General features: G+C 59.1%; 1 pseudogene; it reads right to left on the minus strand.

Moving 5' to 3' along the window:
• Positions 1 to 386: 386 nt before the first annotated feature.
• On the minus strand, positions 387 to 3,359 carry LOC116628324 (annotated as a pseudogene).
• Between the last annotated feature and the right edge of the window lie 5,576 nt (positions 3,360 to 8,935).

Genomic DNA, 8,935 nt, shown 5'->3' on the forward strand with positions numbered 1-8,935 from the left:
GAAATGGGGGGTACAGGATGGGATGAGGGATAGCAGGGGAGCCCCTGAACTGTCAAACCTGGGTGGGTCAAGGAGCACCCTGCACCAGCAGGCGGAGGATGGGGCTGTTCAGAGAGATTGGGGTATTAGAGGATAAAAGCGCATCCAGTCTGATGGGAAGGAGAGAGGCTCCCCTCACCCTGGGGGTAGGGCGGACAAGAGGGAGGGGGTATGACCCCGTTACACACCCCTCCACTACCTCCCCAGGTTGAGGGGGGACCCAGGCTGCTGTGCCACCCCCCTCCCCCCTAGATAAGAGCAGCTCCAGCGCAGCTCAGTCTGGCCTGTGAGGGCCATGGTGTTGGGCAGCAAGCAAGATGAAGACGGAAGGATGTGGGCTAGAGGTTTTATGAAACCCCATTCACCAAACTACACAACCCCAGGGAGGCGGAGAGCTCCCCATTCTCTGAGGGGCCCTTAGGAAGCTTGCTGACAGAGTCGCCCTTCTGTCCTGAAAGACAGTCCTCTGAGGGTTTGGTGAGTTCCAAGAAGGGGGGGCCTTCTGGCAGCTCTGAGACTCTGCTTGGGAGACACAGTCAGCCACAGTCACTGGCCGACGGTCTCCACCGATGGAACCATCCGTCCAGTTCCCACAGTTCCAGCTGCAGCGGCTCTGGTTTCTGACGCTGGGGTCTCGACTCCTCTTCCAGGCCATTCTCTGTCATGCTGGCCCCATCAGATTCCAGGCCTCCATCCATGACAGTCCTGTCCTCATCCCGGCGGCACCTGGCACTTGCTGCGGGGGGAGGCGTTCCCCAGGCTCTGAATCAACTGGGGGCTCTGGCTCAGATGTGTCCAGTAAGCTGTAGGGATTACTGTCTGGATCTTTCAGCACTGAGCTGATAGGTGAAGCGTGGTATCTTGTGGTGGGCCGGGAAGGCTGGTGGGGGTCCCCTACCCCGGCCCCCAATCGGCTGCCTCCGGCTTTCTTCCCCCCAGGTTGGGATCTGGCTCCTCCCTCGTCTCTGATTTGGTCTCAGAAGCTGTGGATGGGTCTGGGCTGGGGCCATAGGCAGGACAGGCAGCCCCCCAAGTTGGTAGCTGCCCCCATAGCTTCGGGTAGTGTGGAGGAAGGCGGAGAAGCCCCGCCCACTCCCAGGAGGGCCAAAGCCCCGCCCAGTCTGCCAAAGCTGGTCCTCAATCTGCAGCCTCTCCAAGCGGGTGGCTGATACTCTCCAGGGTGCCCATGAAGATGAAAGGAACCATCCCCTCCTCCCCCGGGTTCTTCTTGTCATTCTCACCCGCTACGGGAACCCTCACCACACCAGATTTGTCCACCAACTCCTGGATCACTTTCCCGTTCTTTCCAATCACTTTGCCAGCAAGGTTCCTGGGCACTTGCATGGACGGAGTCCTCAGAAAACACCAGGTGGCTCGGGCCTGTGGGCACACCTCACCACCGTCCCCATAGACTCGGAAAGTGCAGGTCTCTTCACCCAACTCGACGGCAGTCACCGCAGGTACTTTTCGGACCTGCTGGACGGTGGCACCGTGAGTCCCAACTGTCAGTCCCACCCGGCCCTCTGGCACTGTGAACCCCTCCTGGCAGGCCGCCCCAGTTGCTTACTTGTCTCTAAGTGCTTGGTGGCTTCTTCACTGTGGGACAGTAGCAGTTTGCTGCGCAGGCTTCAGAAATGCACGTCACCCTGCAGGGGTACACGCTTCCCGGGAGCTTCTGTGGCTGACGATGAAGAGCTGCCTATTTGTGATGTTGAGAAAGATGCAGTTCGCTCCCAAAGCTTTCTTGAACTCTTTATGGCCGTTTTCACCGGAGCGGGCCTCTCTCAGATCCTCAGGCACAGCCACGGTAACCTTGAAGAAGCTGCATTTGGTTGCCAGGGGATTGGGATTCACTGGCCGGGGCCCTTCCAGGGTGACAAGCCCATTGTAAGTGGCATCACAGGCAGCATATTCGATGACAGAGAAATCTCCCTTCATCATCCGCACCAGGCAAGCCACCAGCCTCAGGGGTCCTGCTCAGTGGCTCGAGAATGAACCTCCACCCCATCCCTGTGATCTCTTCATTAGAATCAGCTGGAGGTGGTAGCCATTCATCCCCCAAAGGAACATGTCTCTCACTCCGCCAGTTGTTTTCAGGGTCTTCCCAGACATCCTTCACATCCCTGTAAAGGCCCCATTGGAGCCACGCACCTCGACGGGCAGTCCGGGCTGCACGTCCCCCTCGGGGAGGCCAGGATGCCCGGGGGCAGCTGCAGTGGTGTGAGTCCCGGCCGGGCCAGGCCCCCAGCGTCTCAACAGTCTCTGTTTTTGATCCTCAGAATTATCCGGAATACCAGATGCAGCCCAAACAGTCCCCCTGGGTATGGATGGGGAGGTTGAGGCGGCTGGTCCCTTGGCCTGGGGCAGGGCATCTGAGGCCTCAGAGGTGCTCGGGTTGGAGCCCTGGTTAGAGCAGTGCCTGTCCTGGGAGTCCTGGACCGCCCCCCCCCCCCCGGGTCTGCGGGCGTTCTGGCAGAACCTCTGATGCTGTCCTGGCCGCAAGGCCCACACCCGGCACGCTGGTCCTGCTCCCAGCAGCACGCAAGTGGGGAGACCAGCCCAGCAACACACTTGCAGATGCATGTTGTCATCCTCAGCTCTACACACCACAGGGTGCCCTGCTCTTCGGTCCCTGATTTGGCCAGCATCTGCCCAGGACCCCTCTGCCCTGCTCCAGGTGGCTCCTCGGGCCTTTGTGCCCAAGGCTTGTGGCCCATGCCCTCCCCCCCGGCCTGTGGGCAGCATCCTCTGGGGGCCTGTGGCATGTTGACCCCCGCAGTGTGAAACCCCGGGGAAGGAGGCTGGAAGCCACCACTTTGTCCTACCTGTGCTGTACAGCCGGGCAAGGCTGGTGGCTGCTGCGGAGGCAAGAGGCACCCTCCGCCTGAGGCCCACAGCTGCCTGGGAAATTCCAGAGGGAGGACCAGGTTAACACATCAGCTGTGTGTCCTGCCAAGGAGGCCACGTGTGGCTTCTCACCAGGCGAGAGCATGAGGCAGGACTCACTCTAGGACACGCTGGTACCTGTGGGTGGTTGGGAAGTGTCGTGACTGCAGAAATGAGCCTTTGGCAAGAGCTTGAAGGAGGGGAGTGAGTCTGAGCGATTCCATTTTCCTAGGGGTCCCACTTCCCAGATCCAGCACCCAAATGCACCCTGATGATGCTTCTTTGGTCTGAACCCTAGCCAGAAGCACTGATGCTTGGTGGCCAAACCCCGTGCTTCCCGAGTGCCATTCAGAGCCACTGGTAATGTCGAGAGGCTCTCCTTTCCTGCAAAAGTTGCCCAGGCTCGGGGGCTCCATCTCCTGCTGCTCTGCCATCTCGAGAAGACCCTGATGGTGGTTCCCGTCCGCCTCAGAGGAACTCCCTGGGCTTCACTTTAAAGAACATTTGGAGGGGCTCCTGGCTGGCTCAGTCAGTTAAGCATCTGCCTTCGGCTCAGGTCATGATCCCAGAGTCCTGGGATCGAGCCCCGCGTCGGGCTCCTTCGAGCCTGCTTCTGCCCCTCCCTACTGCTCGTGTGCTCTCTCTCTCTCTCTCTATCTCTTTCTGTCAAATAAATAAATAAAATCTTAAAAAAAAAAAAAAAGAAAGAACCTTTGGACCAGGGAAGAGGCAGGCACCAACTTCAGCATAGAGCATCCTGCTGGGGAACACAGACCTCCCTGCACACATGATCAAGGCTGGCTCTAGCTGGCCATAGACCTTAGACATTTGGCCTCGTCCAGTGGAAGGAGTATGGAGGTGTCCTGGTGCATGGCGGCTGGTCTGTCTCCCACCAACTGGGAGCCCCCCTTGAGGGCAGCACAAGGCTCTAGCCTGCCGTGGGTGTGCCAAGAACACCCAGTGGGGACTGGCCACCTGGGAGCAGAGAGGAGGCAGGGAGAGCCCTTGTCCTCACCCTGGAGGAAGGAGCTGATGCCCACCCAGGCCTCAGAGATGACAGCTCCTTTAACCCTCTACCCACCCCCGACCCTGGCTCCCACCTCAGCTGTGTGCCTAGCATAGACAAAGGGATCCTCCTTACCAGAGACCTTGGAAACCAGGTGACTGACGCCCGCTCTGAGGGCCCAGCCAGTGAGGGACATGGCTTGCCCCGCTGGATGGCAGGGGCCAAAGTCCTCCCTGCATCCTGTTTATTCTGGGGGGATTTCCTGATCTGTCTGGGCCTGATGCTCACATGGCAGACCCAGGAGCTGGGGTGCAGTGGGGAGCTGGAGTGCAGTGGGGAGCTGGAGCCAGCCTTTGGAATCCCAACCCTTGGCCATCTCTGGCAGGAGAGGCAGGTCACAGGGAGAGGGTGGGAAGCTTCCCTACTTTGTGGATTGCTCCAAGCAAGGGATCTTACAATGCATGGATGCCTCCGGGAGGGTCTCCATGTTGGCACATTTCGTGTCTCTACCTTAGGCTTCTCCTGAGATCGCAGGGCTATAGCAAGGACCGAGCCTCAGAGGTGCTAAGACACTTTGGAGGAGGTCTTGTCTCCTGTTGACCCCTGCATGTATACCTCTGGAGGGCCCCTGGGGACGACGATGGTCAGGCATCTCCTGTACTGAGTCACACTGCACTCTGGGTCCTGTCGTTCCTGCTCCTGCCCTGAGCTGCTCTCTGCATCCTCTCCCAGAACACTTCAGGGGACTGGGTCTCATCGGATGTGGCTGGAGGTCCACGCCACCCCCCACTGACCCCTGCCAGGGAGAGAGCCCATTGCCCGCTGCTCCAGGTCCCCAGGTCCCCATGAGGGCTCACTGCCTCGGAGCACAGGCGCCCTTTGTAGCCCTCCAACAGCTGTCCAGTGAATGGGGGACTCGGTGTGGACCGTGGCTCTGCCCCACTTGGAACCCTGCTCTGTCCCCTGCAACACACAGGCCGCTTTTACGGCAGGGGCAGCTGCTGTGGATTCTGCTCTGGTTGATTGGTGAGGAAGACGGGCGTGTGTCGTGACCCCCTTACATTTTTCTAACAAGGAGATCAAGAAAGGCCTTCTCCAACAGCTCCTCACTGCATACACATTTCCCTGTGAGACAGCCGCCCCCAGAGCTCCCGGGACCCACGCACCCCACTCAGGCAGGCAGGGATGAGCTGTCCAAGCAGCGGACGCACGGGGGCACCAAGCCGCAGGATGCACGCGCGAGAGCAGGGTGGCCCTTCTGACGGGGACCCCCAGGGGCAAGGGGTAGTTTCTGGTCTTCTCCCGGGCCTGCCTGAGCCAGAGCAGCAGGGCCACTAGGACCGGGTGTGGAAGCAATGCCCACCAGCAGACAGAGGCAGGGGGCAGGAGGGCATCTGGTGGGGACTGGCCACCAGCTGATAGAGTTCAGGGTCAGACAGGACTGCCTGGCTGGGGCCTGGTCACGGGGCAGGGCTGGGGGCAGCTCACACCTCTTTGCTGGAGTGAGGCCTGGGCCAGGAGGTCCTGGGTCCAGCTGTGTGGTCTCACCATGCTGTGAACCTCTGCTTCCGGTCTGTGCGTGGGCCAAGACACCCAGCCCCAGCAGGCATTGGGGCTGCCCCAGAGAGGGCCATGTAGGTAGGGGGAGGGTGGGCAGAGTGGGGGTAGGGAGAATGAACTCACCTTCCAGCAGACCAGGGAACCACCGTCTGAGACCAGGGAGCTCACACCGTCAGCAGGAGGGGAGGAACCACTTGACCCTGGCCCGAAGCCCAGTGCACAGCCCCAGCATCGCATACTGAGGAGCGGGCATCTCAGGAAGGGGACATGGGACACTGGGGTACAGTCCCCCAAGCCAGAAGCTGAAGGACGCTGCACACAAGTGTCCAGGACGGTGTGGCAGGAGGGAAGGGAGTGGGCAGGGCTGGATGTGGAAGCTGGTAGAGCAGGTGGGAGAAGGGGCAGCATCGAGGTGGAGAGAGCAGAACCCTGAGCGGAGCACCATCCGTTGGCCAGAGCAGTAGGTCCTTTTCTCGGTTCTTACTTAACTTGATCTTGGCCTGCTCTGCACACTGCTCCCATACTCAGCGACAAATTCCTGGGAGTGACTTGGGAGTGTGTCACCTGAAGCAAACCTCTGAACCCTGGCACCTGCCTCACTTGCCACCCACTTGTCCTTTCGTCACCATCATCGTGGTTTACTGTGAGGCCATCTTCCCTCCTGCATGACCACACTGACGCCCGCGAGTTTGTGGAAAGGGGGAGGGAAACACAGCATGGGCTGAATGCAGCATCTTGAGAATTTCTTAACTAAAAGAATTTTTTTTTTCTGGAAAGCATCGAGCTATTTGTAGCCCAAGTTGGTTGAACAGATTTTTCTGGGTGTAACTTATTTTTTTCACTCATTAACTTCTTTTCTTTGTGAATTAAAAAGTAGCATTTTTTTTTCCACCCAGGAGTGTCTTATTTACTTCTCTTTGAACCACAGCCAGCACTTTTTCCGCCTGTTGGGGAAGCAGACTCAGAGCCCACTCGGGGAGGCCACAGCCCCTTACCTAGGTTAATGCAGTGTGTCCAGGCCAGGCCCTTCCACGCCCACTCCCTCCCAAGGGAAGGAGGTCTTATGCTGTCCCATCTAGGAGAATTGGAGGCACAGCCCATCAGCACCTCCCAGTCCTGACTTCTGAAATGTCTCAGGCAGATATTTGGCCTGCCGGTCAATGGTTGCTGCCATCCCGAGGGTCTTTCAACCAGACAGGGGACAGCTCTGGTGTGTCTGTGGTGGGACTATTTGGGTCTATCCCCTGGACTCGGTCCTGGGTGACCACAGCCCCAGAGCAAGGAGTGAAGTCCCCTACCCCCTTCCAGGCCAGCAGCTTCTGGTCACCCTTAGGATTTCACAGAAGGCATTGACCCAGGTCTGCCCTTGACACCTTCTCCTTCCAGGGAGTGGTTCTGGTCTTCTTTCCATCAGCTCCACACTGCCCCACAGCTCCACTCCAGACCTAAAATGCTGGTCCCTAACCCCATAGCATTTCTGTACGTAATCTTTTGGAGTGCACTTACCTTAAGACGTGTTTGTGTGGTACACCTTGTTCTTGTTGTCTCCCATCTCCAGAATTGTTTTAAAGCCCACCCTCGGCCCGAGCTATGCCCTTGACCTACAGCCCACTCCCCTCAAGGCCTGACCCAGGGCTGTCTGGAGCCCCGAGGGGGCCCTTTGCAGGAACACATCTGCCTTATCGAGGACAGGTTCCTGCCTCCTCCTTTGTCCCCACAAGCACAGGCTTGTACGGGTCAGTTCATGCTAAATGTCTGTGTCAGTTTTCACCAATTGAACCATTTTTGCAAAGCTCCCGGCCCCCTGAGATGGGGTTCCCACCGAGCCTGTCAGAACTGATGAAGCCTCAGGAGTCCTGTCTATCACTTCGAGTGCCCCCTCCCTGCCCCATTCCTTTATCCACAATTCCAAATTCCCCCAAAGCTCTGAAACTTAAAGGTGTTCAAAACTCTGTAACAAAGCCAGACTTGAGCTGATGTGCAGCCCTGTATTATGGCCTTTATTTATTCCCGTTTGTGTGAATAGCCACGTTTCACTACGAACACCTTAATGTGTTTGATTATGAGGTGCAGCCGCAGGTTCCAATGAGGTCTCACGTAATGTATGAGATATATGACAAATTCTGAATTCCAAACACATCTGGCCTTGAGGCTTTGGATGAGGGGTCAGAATGGTGGAGGGTCTCCACACTGGTCACACTTCTGGAGCAGGTGGAGGTCCCAGTGGAGGGGAAATGGGCTTTTGCCACCTAATTTGGCATAGCAATGATGGCTTTTTCATTTACTGAGCAAACAACTCTGTGCTAGGTGCTGGTGATTCAGAGATGGAGGACCCCACGGACCAGCAGAGGGACCAAGGGGCACGCAAGGGGCTGGGAGAGAGGAGGGTTTCCTGCGTGTGGAAGGTACAGCAGCCATCTCCTTCTAAGGGGGCCCTCGCCTAGGCAGCTGGTGACCACAGGCCTGTCCCTTTCTGTGGGACTCAAGACTCTAGATGTGCCACCTGGCAGCATTCCAGGGAAGCCAAAGGTACTTGGGAGTGTGATAGTACCAGAAGACAGGAGGCGCTCATGCTTGTGAATCCTGCCAAGTCATTGAAGGTCTGGGGTCTCAGCTTCCTCATCTGTAAATGGGGTGCCCTCCCTGACTCTGCCTTCAGTGCCACTGACTGCCCTCTAGCACAGAAGGCTGGGATCTCCCTGCCCCCTTCTCGGGGTGGCAGCGGGTCTGGCTGTGCGTCTGCAGAGCAGAGGGTGCTGGGCTGCAGAGGGGAGTGGGAGGGCAGGCACGCTTGAGGTCAGGCCATGTCCTGTCCCAGATGTCAGCTGAGTTACTCTTCAGTAATGATCCCAGAAAATAAGCCAGGAAGAGAGAGGAGGGACAACGGTCCAAGGGCTTGGCCTTTGCGGCTTGCCCAGGTGTGTCTCCTTCCAGAACAGGTGTGCACAGCCCTAAACAGGCTGTGGAGCGCAGCTTTGGCGCTGGCCCTGCGCCGGGCATCCGACCTTCCGTGCGGTGACCATCACCTTTCCTGCTGTGGCCAGAAGCAGGACTCCCCGGGGCCAGCACCTCCCACGTCCATGGTGAGGTGAGGAGGGGCTGGAAGGAGGCCGCCAGAGCCGGGGTTGGGGTGGGCGAGGGCAGGCATTATGGAAGGGCCACAGGGAGCGAAGGTCAGAGGCCGAGGCATGGACCGGCGTCCCTCGAGAGCGAGGCAGGCGGCGTCGGGGCCCGTGCACGGGAGACGCGAGGTGGGGCGGGAGTCGGGCAGCCGCCACGCGGTGGGCGGGGGCAGCGCGGGCGTCGCCGGGTTCCCCGGGGCGCTGGCGGGCGGCTGGAGGCGAGGGCGTCGCCCGGAGGCGGAGGGCGCGGGGCCGTTGGGGGGCGCCTGGGTCCCCGCCCCCGCCGGCCGCGCCGGGTCGCGCGTGGGCGCGGCGGGCGCCG

This window comes from Phoca vitulina, unplaced genomic scaffold (genome assembly GCF_004348235.1).
Source record: "Phoca vitulina isolate PV1807 unplaced genomic scaffold, GSC_HSeal_1.0 scaffold117, whole genome shotgun sequence".
NCBI classification, from domain to species: domain Eukaryota; kingdom Metazoa; phylum Chordata; class Mammalia; order Carnivora; family Phocidae; genus Phoca; species Phoca vitulina.